The sequence below is a fragment of the Trichosurus vulpecula genome, chromosome 4 (assembly GCF_011100635.1).
Source record: "Trichosurus vulpecula isolate mTriVul1 chromosome 4, mTriVul1.pri, whole genome shotgun sequence".
Classification (NCBI taxonomy): domain Eukaryota; kingdom Metazoa; phylum Chordata; class Mammalia; order Diprotodontia; family Phalangeridae; genus Trichosurus; species Trichosurus vulpecula.
In genome coordinates this window covers 53959696-53976448 of record NC_050576.1, presented here as the reverse complement: position 1 = coordinate 53976448, position 16753 = coordinate 53959696, and the positions used below count along the sequence as shown (strand labels likewise).

Below are 16753 nucleotides of genomic sequence, written 5' to 3'. Positions count from 1 at the left end.
CTTAGGTCCACCAGATCCCTCAACCTGGTGCTTGTGGGAACAAGCAGGTTAAGGCCACTGAGGGAGAGTTAGAGGTGGTCACCACTAGGGGTGATTCTGATAAGTTGAGTGTCCTGATACTTCTTCCTCAGGATTACCTGTGTTAACTGCATGGAATCAACTTCTAACTTGGGAGTGGCCAGAGCTGAACAGAGCACACCAGAGACAAGAGAGTTAGGAATCAAACAGAAGTTTTATTTTAAAGTGAGGAAAACAAATTACAAGCAAGGACACAAGTGCCCCGGCCCCCGTCCCTATTGGGGGACCCGCTTTGGTGTGGCCAAATCTCAACACTTATACCAGTGGCTGTGCAGTGAGCTGTAACCCAGACAAAGAGGGGTAACCACAACAACATGACGAGTTTGATTCATAGTGAGGCTTCATGACTAAAACTTGTCCGAGCTCAGAGAACATCTGACACTGGTGAAAGCAATGCAATAATTATATGATTTTGCCAGAGAGTGACATCATCCAGAGGCTGAGCACAAAGGATTGTTGTTAACTCCAGCTTAGGATACCACTTGCTTCTCAGGTATCTCCTAATATCTTGACACTTCTGTACTTTACAGATGAATAAGACACTGAAATCTCCACCTAGAGAAAACAGGGAGATGAGGAATACCTGGGGAGGTGGGATGTGTAGAGCAGAACAGATGGAGCAAGAGAGAAACATAGGAGTTAAGTAAGAAAGGGGAAAAGAGGAAGGGGTGGAGTGTGCCGGGAAGGAGCTGAGGCGCCGCAGTTCCTTTAGTCTTTCCTGTCTCATCAGGAGTGTTGGCTGTGAAAGTAAAGAAAAGTTGTCAGCCCCAAGCATTGTTACATTAAAGCATTTATAAAGTTCTAGAGATACTGTTGCTGCTGTTTGTATACATAAGAGAGAAGCTAAAAAGTACAACCCAATCATCTATAATTAAAAAAAAATCCAAGCTTGCCCTTCCTCAGGCCCTTTCTGCAAGCCAAGTGCAAGGTGGCCAGATTCCTTCCCTGAACTAGCCCTACCTCCTGGCCCCACAGCTGCTGCTGGGTCGGCCACACACCTCCACTCCAGAGCCCTGACTCCTCACCCTCCTTAGCTGGACATCTTTGTCTTCTACCAATGGACACTGGATTTGAACCCAGAAGATCTGGATTTGAATACCGCTTCTATCACTTAGCATCTGCATATAGTGTACTGGCGAGAAGGCTTGATTTGGAGTCAAAGCAGAGTTCTGCCACCATGTGCTTTTCAGCAAGTCACTTAACTTCTATGGGCCACGGTTTCCACATCTGTAAAATGAGGGGATTGGACTAAATGATCTCTGATCCTGTGATTTCATGATCTTGGGCAAATCATATGATCCTTTTGAATATCAGTTACTTCATCTGGGAGATGAGGATAATAAACAATAGAGTAAAGGCATTTTATAATAAGTAATATAATACATAATATAGGAATTGTAATATAAATATATTATATAATAAATAAAAATAAAATAGAAATTAAAAAAAATTTTTTTTAAGAAGAACCAGGAGAACAATTTATTCTATAATGACATCATAAAGACAAAGAACTTTGAAAGACTTAAGAACTCTGATCATCCCAATAACCAGCCATGATTCCAAAAGACTGGTGATAAAGAATGGTCCTCCCCTTCTGAGGGAGAGGTGATGGAGGGACTCAATATAAGGAATCAGATATGACTTTTTGGACATGGCTTAACTATGCACATTTGTTTCAAGAGTTCTATTTTTCTTTTTCTCTTTTTTTTTTAAATGCAATTTATTTATTTAACATATTTGGTTTTCAGCATTGATTTTCACAACATTTTGAATTACAAATTTTCTCCCCATTTCTACCTTCCCCCCCACTCCAAGATGGCTTATATTCTGGTTGCCCTGTTCCCCAGTCAGCCCTCCCCTCTATCTCCCCTCTCCCCTCTCATCCCCTTTTCCCTTCCTTTCTTGTAGGGCAAGATAAATTTCTATGCCCCATTGCCTGTGTATCTTATTTTTTAGTTGCATACAAAAACTTTTTTTGTTTTTGAACATCTGATTTTAAAACTTTGAGTTCCAAATTCTCTTCCCTCTTCCCTTCCCACCCACCCTCCCTAAGAAGTTGAGCAATTCAACCTAGGCCACACATGTATTATTATGTATAACCCTTCCACAATACTCATGTTGTGAAAGGCTTGCTACATTTTGCTCCTTCCCAACCCATCCCGCTTTATTGAATTTTCTCCCTTGACCCTGTCCCCTTTCCAAAGTGTTTGTTTTGATTACCTCCACCCCCATCTGCCCTCCCCTCCATCATCCCCCTGCCTTTTACTTTTTTTTTTTTTATCTTCCTCCCTCTTCTTTCCTGTGGGGTAAGATACCCAACTGAGTATGTATGGTATTCCCCCTCAGGCCAAATCTGATGAGAGCAAGGTTCACTCATTCCCCCCTCACCTGCCCTCTCCCCTCCTCCCATAGAACTGCTTCCTCTTGCCACCTTTATGCGAGATAATCCACCCCATTCTATCTCTCCCTATCTCCCTCTCTCAGTATGTTACTCTCTCATCCCTTAATTTCATTTTATTTCTTTTAGATATCTTCCCTTCATCTTCAACTCACCCTGTGTCTGCTCTCTCTCTTTTACATATATATATATAAACACATATATATATATATACATACATACACATACATACATATACACATAGATGTATACATACATACACATACACATATATACATACATACACATTCACTTATATATAAACATATATATACATATATGCATATTCCCTTCAACTACCGTAATAATGAGGTCTCATGAATCATACACATCATCTTTCCATGTAGGAATGTAAACAAAACAGTTCAACTTTAGTAAGTCCCTTGCAATTTCCGTTTCTTGATTACCTTTTCATGCTTCTCTTGATTCTTGTGTTTGAAAGTCAAATTTTCTATTCAGTTCTGGTCTTTTCACTGAGAAAGCTTGAAAGTCCTCTATTTTATTGAAAATCCATATTTTGCCTTGGAACATGATACTCAGTTTTGCTGGGTAGGTGATTCTAGGTTTTAATCCTAGCTCCACTGACCTCCGGAATATCGCATTCCAAGCCCTTCGATCTCTTAATATAGAAGCTGCCAGATCTTGGGTTATTCTGATTGGGTTTCCACAATACTCAAATTGTTTCTTTCTGGCTGCTTGCAGTATTTTCTCCTTGATCTGGGAGCTCTGGAATTTGGCAACAATATTCCTAGGAGATTTCTTTTTGGGATCTATATGAGGAGGTGATCGATGGATTCTTTCAGTTTCTATTTTGCCCTGTGGCTCTAGAATATCAGGGCAGTTCTCCTTGATAATTTCCTGAAAGATGGTATCTAGGCTCTTTTTTAAATATAAATTTTAAAAACTATTTAACCCACATGGTTACTGTGAGGATTAACTTATATAACTTATATAACTATCTGCCTTCTCCTCACAACAAGCCTCACAGTGCTCCTGAGAGTCCCATACTAATCCTAGATACCACTTACTACCCTTCTTGAGAAGCACTGTCCTGAACTCCTGGTTGTGTAGGCTTTGCCATGTAATATCCTCACTTTTGCCCAACTCCAATGTTGTCCTAGCTATGCTACAGAGCTGACCATGAGAGCTGAGCTTCTGCCCTCCTTGCAGCTCTGTTGAGCTTCAATAAGCCTCCTTTTCTTCAACCTCCAGTTCACCTTGCAGTACCAAAAAGGGCAAGGTGTATGTGTGTCCCACCACACACTGGGGCAGTTAATGACAGGGCTACCTATACTCATTTGGTTCTTCTGGGAGATTCTCTCCTTGTTCCCTGTGTTTAGGATTGTTTGGGAGAGCTAAGGCAGGGCACATATAAGGCTAATGAGACAATGGGATAGAGTCATGAATCTCAGGACCAAGGACAGGGAAAAGCGTTTGATTAAAGGAGAAACAGACACCCACTTAATGCCATCACATACCACTCAGTGTGATACTTTCTGAGACAATGGGAGGTAAACAAGCACAAAGAACTTGGCATTTCTGTACTCCAGATCTCAAGTCAGGAGAGGTGATGGTCAGGTGTGGAAGCACCAATCCTCACCTCATATGGAGAGACGTCTGTGTCCAAGACCCAACAGTGGCTGAGCCACTACCACCTTCCATCCCTCCCCCATCCCACTGCCAGGAGAGATTAAGACTCCCACTTTCCTGGAGAGTTCAGCTCCAAAGCATGGAGGCCCCTGCATCTAGCACTCAGGTTATTCGGGGAAATCTGGTTGGAAGCATGGGGAGAAAGAAAGGCAGCCAAGTGTGTGTAAAGAGTCCAGTTTAGAAGGTAGAGGACTACTGTAGTTCTATCTCTGCCCCTTTCTATTTGTGATGCTAGAGAAGCTGCTTAACTTTTCTAGGCCCACATTGCCTCATCTGTAAAGTCAGGAGACTTTGTTAGATCCCTTCATTCTCTTAATCTGTGATCCTATGAAATCTCAAACTTTGCTTTCCCATTTCCACACCCTCCCCCACAGCCTGTCTGACTAAGGGCACCATTGATGAATACAGTTGGGATAATTCCAGCCCAAGGAAAAGGAAGTGATCATTACTAAGTCTAGAGGATTCTCCAAAGAGACAAGAAAGCTGATAACTAAGTGGAATAGTTGGGGGTGTGTCTCAGAGGTCACTCAGTCTAGATTGTAATGTGTCTCAGAGACTATATTTATAGCTGTTACTTACTATTTCTCTGATCATATATTTTTTTCTCCATCAAGTTAGGTTTTTCATGTGATAAATTGTGATACTTTTTATATATTAGATTTGTAAAGGACCATCCCCAAGCTCCTGACTCCAGTATCTGTGGAACAAAAGAACTCCCCTGCTGTGTTAAAGAATCTTGTAGTTATACGTATGTGTATGACTAAGGATTCCCTAGGCCAGTGAAACAATAGTACTGATCCAGCGTCTGAGGAAGTCCAAGGTTGGGATCTGGGCCAAGAAGAGAGCACATTATATAAGAAACCAAGGGGAACCACATACCTGGTTCTTAGATTTTCTTGGAGAAACACAGGGCAGCAGCAGAAATTATAACAATCACAATCAGCAGGACCAATGTTATTATAACCAGGTTCATGGAAGTCATGTTCACTTCTGCCCTCGGGAGAAAGAGATCTCAAGATAAACAGCACTTCTTCTTCCCTACCTCTATTCTCTCCTTACCATCCATTATTGCTAAATCAGTCACCCCAGGCTTCCCAGTTACTCCTCACTTATCTTTAGTAGCCAAGCATGCTTCTAGTCTCAGCTTCCTGGTTTTCTAGGCTTCTTTTAGTTTCAGCTCCAATCCCACCTTCGGCAAGAAGCCTTCCCCAGTCCCCCTTAATTCTACTACCTTTCCTCCAAGATGAGCTCCAACTGGTGCTATATATCTTGATTATACAGAGTTGCTTGGATGATATCTCCCTCAGTAGATTGTCACCTCCTTAAAGTCAGAGACTATTTTTTTCATTCTTTGCATCCACAGAGGCTAACATAGTACAGGATGTGACACTTAACAAGTACTTGTATATTTTTTGTTGATTTATTCCAGGATCCTTCACTCTATTGATGGAGGCCTTCACTCATAACCTTGTAGAGGACCCCCAGAGTCTGAAGAAAAGAACACTCCTCAGGCCTCTCTTACAAGAAGAGTCCATTTGCACAGTCTTATACAGTCTCTACCTGGATACAGAACTATCCTGAGGGAGATGCCCCTGGAGATGGTACAAGATGGATTGTGGGTTTCTAGGACTGCTTTATAAATTTTATATGTGGATGATTGTCTCCCCCTACTTAGGGAGTTCCTTTGATATTCTGGGGTCATCTCAAGAGTCATTGTAAAGCTATCTTCTTAAAGCTCATCACTTGGAGCTGTGGTCTCCAAAGGAGGTGAGCATAGAGGAACTGGACCTCTGGCTAGGACTGCTAAAACCCCCAGCCATCTGACTTGATCGCCACATAGTGGGACTGCCATGACTCTCCATGGCTCTTTGCCTCAACTGGAATTACTGAGAAAGGTGGTATGACATAGCGTATAGGGTGATGGCCTTGGAATAAGGAAGACCCACATTCAGGTCCTGCTGCTGTGTTATCATGGAGAGGTCCCATCTCTCTGAGTCTCAATTTGATACCTCTAAAATAATAATAATAATAATAATAGTAATAATAATAGTAATAGTAATGCCTGTGGATTGGGTTTTTTGTGGAGATCAATTAATGCTTCAGAAACCTAAAAATGCTACCTAAATGTCAATTATTCCTCTTCTTTCTTTCTAGCATTTCCTTGTCCACCCCATAAGCACCATATGATCTCAGTTCTAAGGTGTCTGTCTCTTCCCCTCAAGTGCCTTAGCTAAGTCTCCTTACCGTGGACCGTGATAATCACAGCTGTGGATGTGTGGGTAGTATTCCCTATGTTCGCTTGACAGTAGTATGATCCACTGTGAGTACGGCTCACTTGATGGACAATATGATTGAAAGTCTGATTGTGAAACTTTAAGGCTTTGTCATTGTGGTAGTATGTGACTTTGTGCAGTGGTTTGCTCTTCCGACTGTGGCACCTCAGGATCATAGTGTCACCTTCTATGAATTCTAATCTCTCTGCTTGGAGTAATAGCGAATCTGAAACACAAACATTAGAAACATTTCAGCTTGCCCTAGAGCCTTGGGACATCTAAGACTTCCTGCCATCTCCAAAGACAAAGAAAAGCAGACCCTGATTCTGAACAATAATTCCGGTTACTGAACTTGGCTGGAGGATGTGCCACTTACTAGAATCTGCTCACATGTTGTTGTTTGTCCTTTGTTTTCAAAGAGGTCCAATGACAGCATAGGGTGATACCTTGACTCAGGGGTGACTTGAATTTAAGAGAGTTAGAGTTGCGCGAAGTTGTCAGCCTCACTCTCTGTGCCAGTGTCATCAAAGTCCAGTGACAATACAAAGTTAGGATGACTGGCAATGGCCCAGGATGAAGTGAATGACCCTGGCATCATCGATGCCTGACCAAGCTCTAAGCACTCTGCAACATCTCCTTCAGTCACCTCTCTTCCTATAAGATCTTCTGCATGAAGCCTTTCCTTGTCCTCTCAACTGCAAGCAGAACTCCTTCCAAAATTGTAATTAATTTATGTATCTTATATGTGTATATATATATATATGTTGTATGTCTATATATTATGCATATAATAGATGTGTATATATGTAGATATACATACACATATAGATGCATATATGTGTGTATACATATATGTATATATATGCATGTGTATATATGTATATATACAGATTTTTACATATACTTGTTATCTGCCCTATTAGAATGTAAGTTCTTTGTGACCAGGGACTGTTTTCATCATCTGTACATGCATTTTCAGTGCTTATTATTAGGCTTTTAATAAATATTTATTGACTGATTAAATGCAGGTCCCTAGTCTCTTGGTCACTTGGGAGGGAGTTCTGGAAGTTTCCTGGCAGAAATGAGCAGTGAAAATAGAAAGAATCCATGAGAGAAACTTTGAATAAGCCAAGCAAAAGGGCAAAGCCAAGATGGTGGAGTAAAAGGAGGGACTTGCTTGAGCTCTCCCCCAAATCCCTCCAAACACCTGTAAAAATGACCCTAAACAAATTCTTGTGTGGACAAAAAGACAGAGTGAAACAAATTTCTAGGCCAAGACAACCTGGAAATAGTCTATTGCACCCAGCTAGGCAAGGAGCACAGATCAACAGGCCAGGCTGGCACAGATGGGGCCCTAGCAAACCTGGAGCAGGCCCCAGGGCACTGAATCACTGGCATCTGTGGTGATTTCCAGACTTCTCAACCCACAAAAGCCAAAGATAATTTACAAGATCAAGGAGGAAAGGTCTGTCAGGCCTAGATGAGAGAGGAGCAAGGTCTGGCCCCAGCCCTAGGGCAGTGGAGGCAGCAGTAGTGGCTGCTTCAGGAGTTCTCTGTTCATAGATGGTGGGGGGGATGAAGCACGTGATCAGAGGGGGGTTGCAGGGATCTCTTTGTTGGTGCTGATTCTCTTGCTTTGCTCATGCTTGGATCTGGGTTAAAGACCTGGGTGGTAGTCCTGGGGTGAGGAGGAGCTTGTGGGGGTAGTGGAGAGCATATCCTCTTCACAAAAGCGCTCTTCAAGTGCTTTTGGTCACTCACAGACCAGAGCACAGGCCAGTAGAGGACATACCACCTTGGAAGAGCTAAAAATTTACAGGTCCCTAGGGATACCTCTGAAAACAGCTACACAAAACCCCTGAAACTTGGGACAGTACACCCTCCACACTGGAAGCAGGGTCCTACTTTAACAAAGAGCTAAAAAGTCAAGTAATTGGTTGGGAAAATGAGCAAACAATAGGGAAAAATCAGACTATAGAATGTTACTTTAGTGACAAGGAAGATGAAAACATATAACCAGAAGAAGACAACAAAGTCAAAGCACTTACATCCAAAGCCTCCGAGAAAAATATGAACTGGTTGCTGGCCATGGAAAAGCTCAAAATAGGAAGCAGACGAAAAATTGGGAAGAGAAATGAGAGTAATGCAAGAAAATCATGATAAATGTGCCAACAACTTGCTAAAGGAGACCCAAAAATGCTGGAGAAAATAACACCTTAAAAAATAGACTAACCCAAATGGCATAAGAGCTCCAAAAAGCCAATGAGGAGAAGAATGTCTTAAAAAACAGAATTGGCCAAATGGAAAAAGAGGTCCCAAAAGTTCACTGAAGAAAATAATTCCTTAAAAATTAGAATGCAGCAAATGGAAGCTAATGACTTGGTGAGAAATCAATAAGTTAGAAAACAAAAGCAAAAGATTGAAAAGATGGAAGACAGTGTGAAATATCTCACTGCAAAAACAACTGACCTAGAAAATAGATCAAGGAGAGATAATTTAAAAATTGTTCAACTACCTGAAAGCTATGGTCAAAAAAAGAGCCAAGACATCATCCTTCAAGAAATTATCAAGGAAAACTGCCTTGAGATTATAGAACCAGAGGGTCAAATGGAAATTGAAAGAATCCAGCAGTCACCTCTTGAAAGAGATCCCAAAAAGAAATCTCCTGGGAACATTGTAACCAAATTCCAGAGTTCCCTGGTCAAGGAGAAAATATTGCAATTAGCCAGAAAGAAACAATTCAAGTATTATGGAAACACAATCAGGATAACACAAAATTCAGCAGCATCTACATTAAAGGACCAGAGGGCTTAGAATATGGTATTCTAGAGGTCAAATGAGGAAGGATTAAAAGGAAGAATTACCTGCCAAACAAAACTGAGTATAATACTTTGGGGGAGGGATGGGTATTCAATGAAATAGAGGACTTTCAGGCATTCTTGATGAAAAGTCCAGAGCTGAAGAGAAAATTTGACTTTCAAATACAAGAATCAAGAGAAGCATGAAAAGGTAAACAGGAAAGACAAATCACAAGGGATTTACTGAAGTTGAACTGTCTACATTCCTACATGGAAAGATGATATTTGTAACTCATGAGACCTTTCTCAGTATTAGGATAGCTGGAGTAAATATAGATATAGATGCACACACAGAGAACGAGGTAAGTTGACTATAAAGGGATGATATCTAAAAAATAAAATTAAGGGGGGAGAAAGGAATGTACTGGGAGAAGGAGAAAGGTAGAGGTGTAATGGGATAAATTATCTCACGCAAAAATGGCAAGAAAAAGCTTTTACAATGGAGGGGAAGAGGGGGCAGGTGAGAGGGAATGAGTGAACCTAATTCCCATTGGATTTGACTTAAGGACGGAATAACATACAGACTCAATTGGGTATGAAAATCGATCTTACCTTACAGGAAAGTAGGGGGGAACAGAATAAGAGAGGGAGGATGATAGAAGGAAGGGTAAAAGGGAAGAGGGGGGTAATCAGAAGCAAATATTTTAAGGAGAGACAGGGTCAAAGGAGAGAATAGAATAAATGGGGGTGGGATAGGATGGAGGGAAATATAGTTAATCTTTCACAACATGACTGTTATGGAAGTGTTTTGCATGACTACACATGTATAACCTATATCTAATTGCTTACCTTCTCAATAGAGGTAGGTGGGGAGGGAGGGAGAGAGAGAATGTGGAACTCAAAGTTTTAAAAAACTACTATTAAAAATTCTTTTTACATGCAACCGGGAAACAACGTATACAGGCAATGGAATATAGAAATCGATCTTGCTCTACAGGAAAATAGAAGGGAAAGGGATAAGGGAAGAGGAAGGGGGTGATAGAAGGGAGGGCAAGTTGGGGGAAGGGATAAACAAAATGCACAACATCTTGGAGTGGGGGGAGGGGAGAGATGGGGAAAAAATTTGGAACTCAAAATCTTGTGGAAGTGAATGCTGAAAACTAAAAGCAAATTAATTAATTTTTGGAAAAAGAGAAGCAAAACTCAAACCTCAGTAAGGGCAATAGTGAAAAGGAGAATTAAACTAAGCTGTGGATTTCTCAGGAGCTCTCCCATCCATCCACCTTGACATTAGTTCTACCAGGACGTGTCCCTTTCCAGGCTGTATTGTAAGCAGATTTCAAGCATTCTCCTCCCCCTCCACCTTACTGGAGGCTCCTTACCCTTCACTTACCATTAGATACCTGTAGTTTCACAGAGTTGCTGAGATCACCGTGTTGTGTCCGGCACTGGTATTCCCCACTATTCTCCACGTTGACAGCAGGGATGAAGTAGGAGTCCTGGTGGATGGGGATAGCTGACCCATTGTGGAACCATTCAATGGAACCCTGTCCAGGGGACTGGAACCCTTCACAAGTCAAAGTCACATTGTCCCCTTGGAGCACATTGAACCATGGGGGTTCCAGGGTCAGTACTGCCCTTGGGGGACCTAATGAGGGTAGAGAGGAGATGGGAATGAAGAAAAGGAGCCTCCGAGGAGGCATCAAATCCTAGATCTGAGGGGAGGACACCAGTGACAGGCACAGAGAATAGAATGGAGCACACACTGGGTGTTTAGAGGGTGTGGAGTGGACAAAAAGTCAGAGCGGGGTCAACTACTGGTGGCAGTTTTCTCACACGTTGATGCCACACTGAGTCATGAAGCCAATAGGGTCTTTCCAGAAGCATGGACAGTTCCCTAAAGATCCCCTAGGAACCTTTTGATTGGTAAAAAACTAACAAATACAACAACAGTCATCATCTTCTGCTCAAAGAGAACCCATCTCAGGGAAATAAGAGTGAATGATCTGTAAGTTCAATCTCCAAAATCTAGACGAAACCCTGAAAGTCTCTACAGTCAGTATGGCTCTGTGGGAAGGAGTGGAATCCAGTTACAGAAGAAATATTCTTCCTGCAAGAAGGAGAGAGTCACATTCCAAGGTCAGGCACCCCAGACCCTACTAGCTGCCAGCGTCCTCAGAGCATCTGAATCTCTGCCCACAATACCTCCTCCTCCAACCCTCTCAGCTGACATAATACCCAGACCCAAGATCTAAGTATAATAGATACAGACACATGTACAATGCACAATGCATATACACAACATGGTGTCGGCAGCAGCACCCACAGACTGTGAGCTCCTTGAGAGAAGGGATTGTTTGTGCCTTTCTTTGTATCCCCAACAATCATTAGTTTCTGTGATGTCACACACACATAATTAATACTTGCTGACTTGATTTGACATGACCCACACAGCACAGACACAGACATTTAGAGATCACTTGGGGCAGGAGAAAGAATGCTGGCTTTGCATTCAAGGATCTTGTGTTCAAATTCTGGTTTATCTACTTACTAGTTTGTGACCTTGGGCTACTCAGTTAACCTTTCTTGCACTCAGTTTCCTCACCTGGAAAATGAGGAAGTTGGACTAGATGACCCCTCCCAGCTGTCATCCATGACCCATTAACGATGTTGACAACCTCAGAGCAACCACAGACACACAAAATCCAGACAAGCCATGGGGAGTGGGGATGGAAAACAAACATTTGTTAAGTGCCTACTGTGTGCCAAGTACTGTGCTAAGCATTTTACACACATTCTGTCATTTGATCCTAAATCATAAGATTTAGAGCTGAAAGGGATCACAAAGATTATCTAGTGAGTCCAATGGGCTCATTTCACAGATGTGAAAACTGAGGCTTGGAGCAGTTAAATAATGAAGTCAAATGGATAGTAGATGGCAGACTTTTCTTTCCATGGATCAGGGAGTGAAACACACACAAGCCCAGGGATACAGAAGAAATGGCATATAAACGCAAGAACTGCTCAAATTCAGAAGGGCAGCTAGGTGGGGCAGTGGATAGAGCCCCAGGCCTGAAGTCAGGAAGTCCTTAGGTCAAATCAGATTTCAAACATTTACTACCTGTGTGACACTGGGCAAGCCCCATAACCCAGTTTGCCTCAATTTCCTCATCTGTAAAATGAGCTGAAGAAAGAAATGGCAAACCACTCCAGTGCCCTTGCCAAGAAAATCCCAAATGTTGTGAAGATGTGGACAAGACTGAAAAACAACAATTCACTCAAACATAGAAAACTGTGGGGACACACCTAAGCAGAATAGTCCTCTTTGGAGGGTATATCCTTCCTGTGACTTTGTAACTGAAAAACAACTTTCTAGAGTAGCTAGGTGGCACATTGGATAGAGCACTGGGCCTGGAAGCAGGAAGATCTGCATTGAAATCCAGGCTCAGATACTTACTAGCTGTGTGACAGAAAGTGAGTCACTTCACCCTTATTTGCCTCAGTTCCCCATCTGTAAAATGGAGACACACTAAAGAAGGAGAGTCAGACATGACTGAACAGACTCCTGAGGAAGAGGGTTGAGTCTCTAGCAGTAGAAAGGGGAACAAAGAGCTTTGGGTAGTAGTTACTGGGAGAGGAGAGTTATCTCAGCGACAACTGCTTCAGTGTTGGCACTAAAGTCTCACTCTGCCTTTAATCAGGTGGGTGCAAGGCTCCAGTGAGGATAGGAGCTACTGTCCTGGCTGTACTGATATGTCCTATACTATACTGATATCAATGTTCAGGAAGGGCATGGCAGAGGGTGGTTAACAAAAAAAGAAGCCAACATTGAATACAGAACTTACCTTTACTCCTGATGGCTGGAGCTGCAAGAGACCAGAAAGCAGGGATTAGACCAGGGCAGGTGCCCCAGGGGCCAGGCAGCTGGAACTTCCTCTAGCCAGGAGAGGGACCCAAAGAAGCCTGTTGTGCAGCCTTTCCCCAGTGTTCCTCAGAGCCACCTGGGATCAGAGTGATTCCAGGGGCACTGGAATTCCCCTCCCCTCAACCAGATAAGAAAACAATATACTGCCTGTTCAGTGACATTTGAAATGCCACCATCAGAGACCGTGCTGGGGCTTGATGTTTTGTTCCCTTTCAAAATGCAAACCTCTTCCCACCTCAGTGTCAATGGGTTTATTGAATTAAATCCTTTCTTGAGAGTAGGATTTAATCTAAGAGTGCTCAGGAACAGGGAGAAGGACAAAGGAAGGAGAGTCTCTGGGCGACTGGCTGTATCTGACTATGCTTTTTCTTTTCTTTGTTTTTTATTTGTAATTTATTTATTTGTAATATTCTTTTTTCCCCAAAGTTTAGGTTCTCTATTCTCTCCCTCCTTTCCAAGAAATGTGATATCAATTATACATGTGAAATCATGCAAAACATATTTCCATATTACTGGTTATGCTTCTAAGTACTAGGAAAGGCTATGGGGGCTGCAATAGGATTGGTCAGTAGTCAGGATTTAACCAGGTGGTTCAGTGGATAAAACACTGGGCCTAGGCAGGAAGATCTGAGCTGAGAACTAGACCTCAGACACTTACTAACTGTGTTATCCTGGGCAAATCTCTTAGCACTGTCTGCCTCTGTTTCCTCATCTCTAAGATGGGGACAATGACAGCACCTACATCACAGGGTTGTGGTGAAGATCAAATGAGTCCATGTAAAGCCCTTTACAAACTTTAAAGTGCCATTTAAATGCTAGCTCTTGTTCTTAGTGCAAAGGCAGAATTGGATCCTTGTCTGAACAGGGGAACAAGGCCAGGGATGTTTAGATGTTCAGAGACTGTACAGAGGGAAGGTGCAGGAAAATCAGAACTTTCCCCCCATGTAGACAGAAAGACAGAAGTGAAGAATGGGCAGAACTGCAGATATCCAAGAGTCTTGGACAGAAGAACTGGTCTGAAAGTCAGGAGACATGGCAGTGTGATCTCAAGAAAGTCCCTTCATTTACCAAGTGTTCATGGAACGCAGGCTCTGCCGTTTACTAACTGTGGAACCTTTGGCTAGACATTAAACCTTCTCAAGGCCTGCGTTTCATCTATAAAATGGGACTAGAATAGATGGCATCTCAGGTCCTTTTAGGCTCTAAACTTCTATTCTAGCCTTTGCTCTCCCTCACTTTCACAACCAAGCACTGCCCGTAATCACATCTAGACATTTCTCTGCTTCTGTCCCATTACTGAAATATGTCCAGGGGTCGTGGTGAACCAAAATGTGCCTGGTGTGGATAGAGCCAGGGAACACCCAGGAATCTGTCCAGATACAAGTATGACATTTGGGGAGTAGAGGAGTATCTACGATGACCCACTGTGGACAGGCCTGGAGCCTCTAGCATGGATTTTGGCCTGGGTGGGGTAGGAAATCTCATCTAAACTTAAAATTTGATCTAGAGATGACAACCCCCACCAAAAAAAAAGAGGAAAGAAGAGGAATTTGCCCCAAAATCAGAGGCCTGGTGTGGCTTTGGAGTCAGAGGACCTGAGGTCAAATGATGGCTCCGCTACCTTTGTGACCTTGGACAAATCATTCAGCTTTTTTGGCCTTGGGTTGTTGTTGATCTTTTTCTTCTGAAAAATGGGGGAAGAAAAAGAGGCATCCACGTGGCCACTAAGATTTCTTCCAACTCTGAGTCTTTGATCCAGAGTCACAGCTTAGAGCTTAAAAGTGTGCTAACATGTTTTGGGGAAGCCCTATGTACACGTCCTACCTCACCACTGCCTTCCATTCCAGGCAGTGTCTATATATCTGAAGGAAATAAACACAGTTCTCTTCATTCTTCAAGCCCCACAATCTGCTGTTCCTGCATTACTGAAATTGGGATTCTCCCTAATCCCCAGGTCCCCAAATAAACACTTCTCTTCCCTCAACAAGGAAAGCCAGCTTTAGCCACAGGAGAGGAAGCAAACAACAGCAGACTTTCATGATTTGAGCCACACAGGGAGAAGCACCTTCAACCACCTCTTGACTGAAGCAATTTAATTCCACTGCGATTATTAAAATAGAAACATCCTGGAGATGTCTGTCTAACACTGAGTTGTTGTGAGCCATTTATACCACAGAGAGTGTCAGGTTCTCAAAGAGAAGGCCACATTAGGAAGGAGAAAGAAAAACTATCAGGTGCCTGGTCAGGAGAGGACACCCAAACAAGAATTTGACATGGCCTAGGGCAAGCTATAAGAATCAGCATGCCTGGCAGAGGACAGTCCAGCAACTTTAACATGTCTACTCTGTCCTGATTCTAAGGAACTGGTTCTTTTTAGCCCCTTCCCACTCCCACCCTCCCTCTTCTTTCCATCTTGCCCACTTATACTTTTCTCTTAAGTTAGGCCCCTAAACAAGGCCTGAGCTAGAATAGGCCCTTTGTCTTTGTACCTCCATTTTCTGTTCCATTAAGCTTAGACTCACCTAGACACAACAGTGTTACCCACGGCAGCATAGAGCTGGTTCTGGTGGCAGGTTCCGGTACCCATGGTCCCCTCATGGCAGGCAGGGGATGACAGGAGTGGATTCCAAACAGCACAGATTCAGGAACTAGTACTACACATCTGTCCCACCAATCCTAGCATGTCCACTCCAGAGGACATTTCTTCTAAAAGAAGAAATGAGCATTGGCCTGCTAGCTCAGAATCTTCTCCCCTCCAGCATCTGTCACCTACCCTCCTCCCACTGAAGTCCCCCTTCTTTCTGCTCCCTCCCTTTTTGCCAGCAAAATGCAGTATTTCCTGGCCAAACACCCACATGGCTGGAATCAACTGATTACTCAACTCTAAATTCAGAGAAATCTACTAGATAGCAAACAAACTACCCCACCCTTGCCTAAGTGGAACCCAAGATGTAAGTTGCACTGGAAGTAGAAGTGTGTGTGTGTGTGTATGTGTGTGTGTGTGTGTGTGTGTGTGTGTGTGCGCGCGCGTGTGTGTGTGTGTGGAGAGAGAGAGAGAGAGAGCATGTGTATGCATCATATATATGTATATATAAAGAGACAAAATTTAAAGTGGTTTGTCAGCCTCAAAGCTCTTTATGAATGTGAGCTGTTGGTTATTCAAAGGGCCTACCCCAGAGCCCAGTCCTAATTCAGAGAGAGAATGGAAAAATATGAAAAGCACTCTTCCCTAGAGTCCCCTCGTGCACCATAATAATAACAGCTCCCATTTACAAGGCACTTTTCTTACAACCACCCTGTGACATATGGTGCATATATTCCTTTTGGTGGGTGACAAAGCTTAGATAAGCTGAATGACTTGCCCATGGTCATAGATCTATGAAATATCAGAACCCAAGTTTCCCCATTCTCTCTGTCCATTACACCATTGGATCCGAGTCCTTGGTGCTGGAAATAGTGACCTGGGGTTTCCCATAATTATAGGTTATCCATAATAAAAGGACAAAATACTCCAGGGAAAGTCAGGATGTGGAGTGAGACGGGAAACTCTTTGGAATGGATTGGTGAAGTGGTGCTTATTTCAGGACTCCAT

General features: G+C 42.8%; 1 pseudogene; it reads right to left on the bottom strand.

Annotated features, from left to right (window-relative positions):
• Positions 1-252: 252 nt before the first annotated feature.
• Positions 253-15748, bottom strand: LOC118846722 (annotated as a pseudogene).
• Between the last annotated feature and the right edge of the window lie 1005 nt (positions 15749-16753).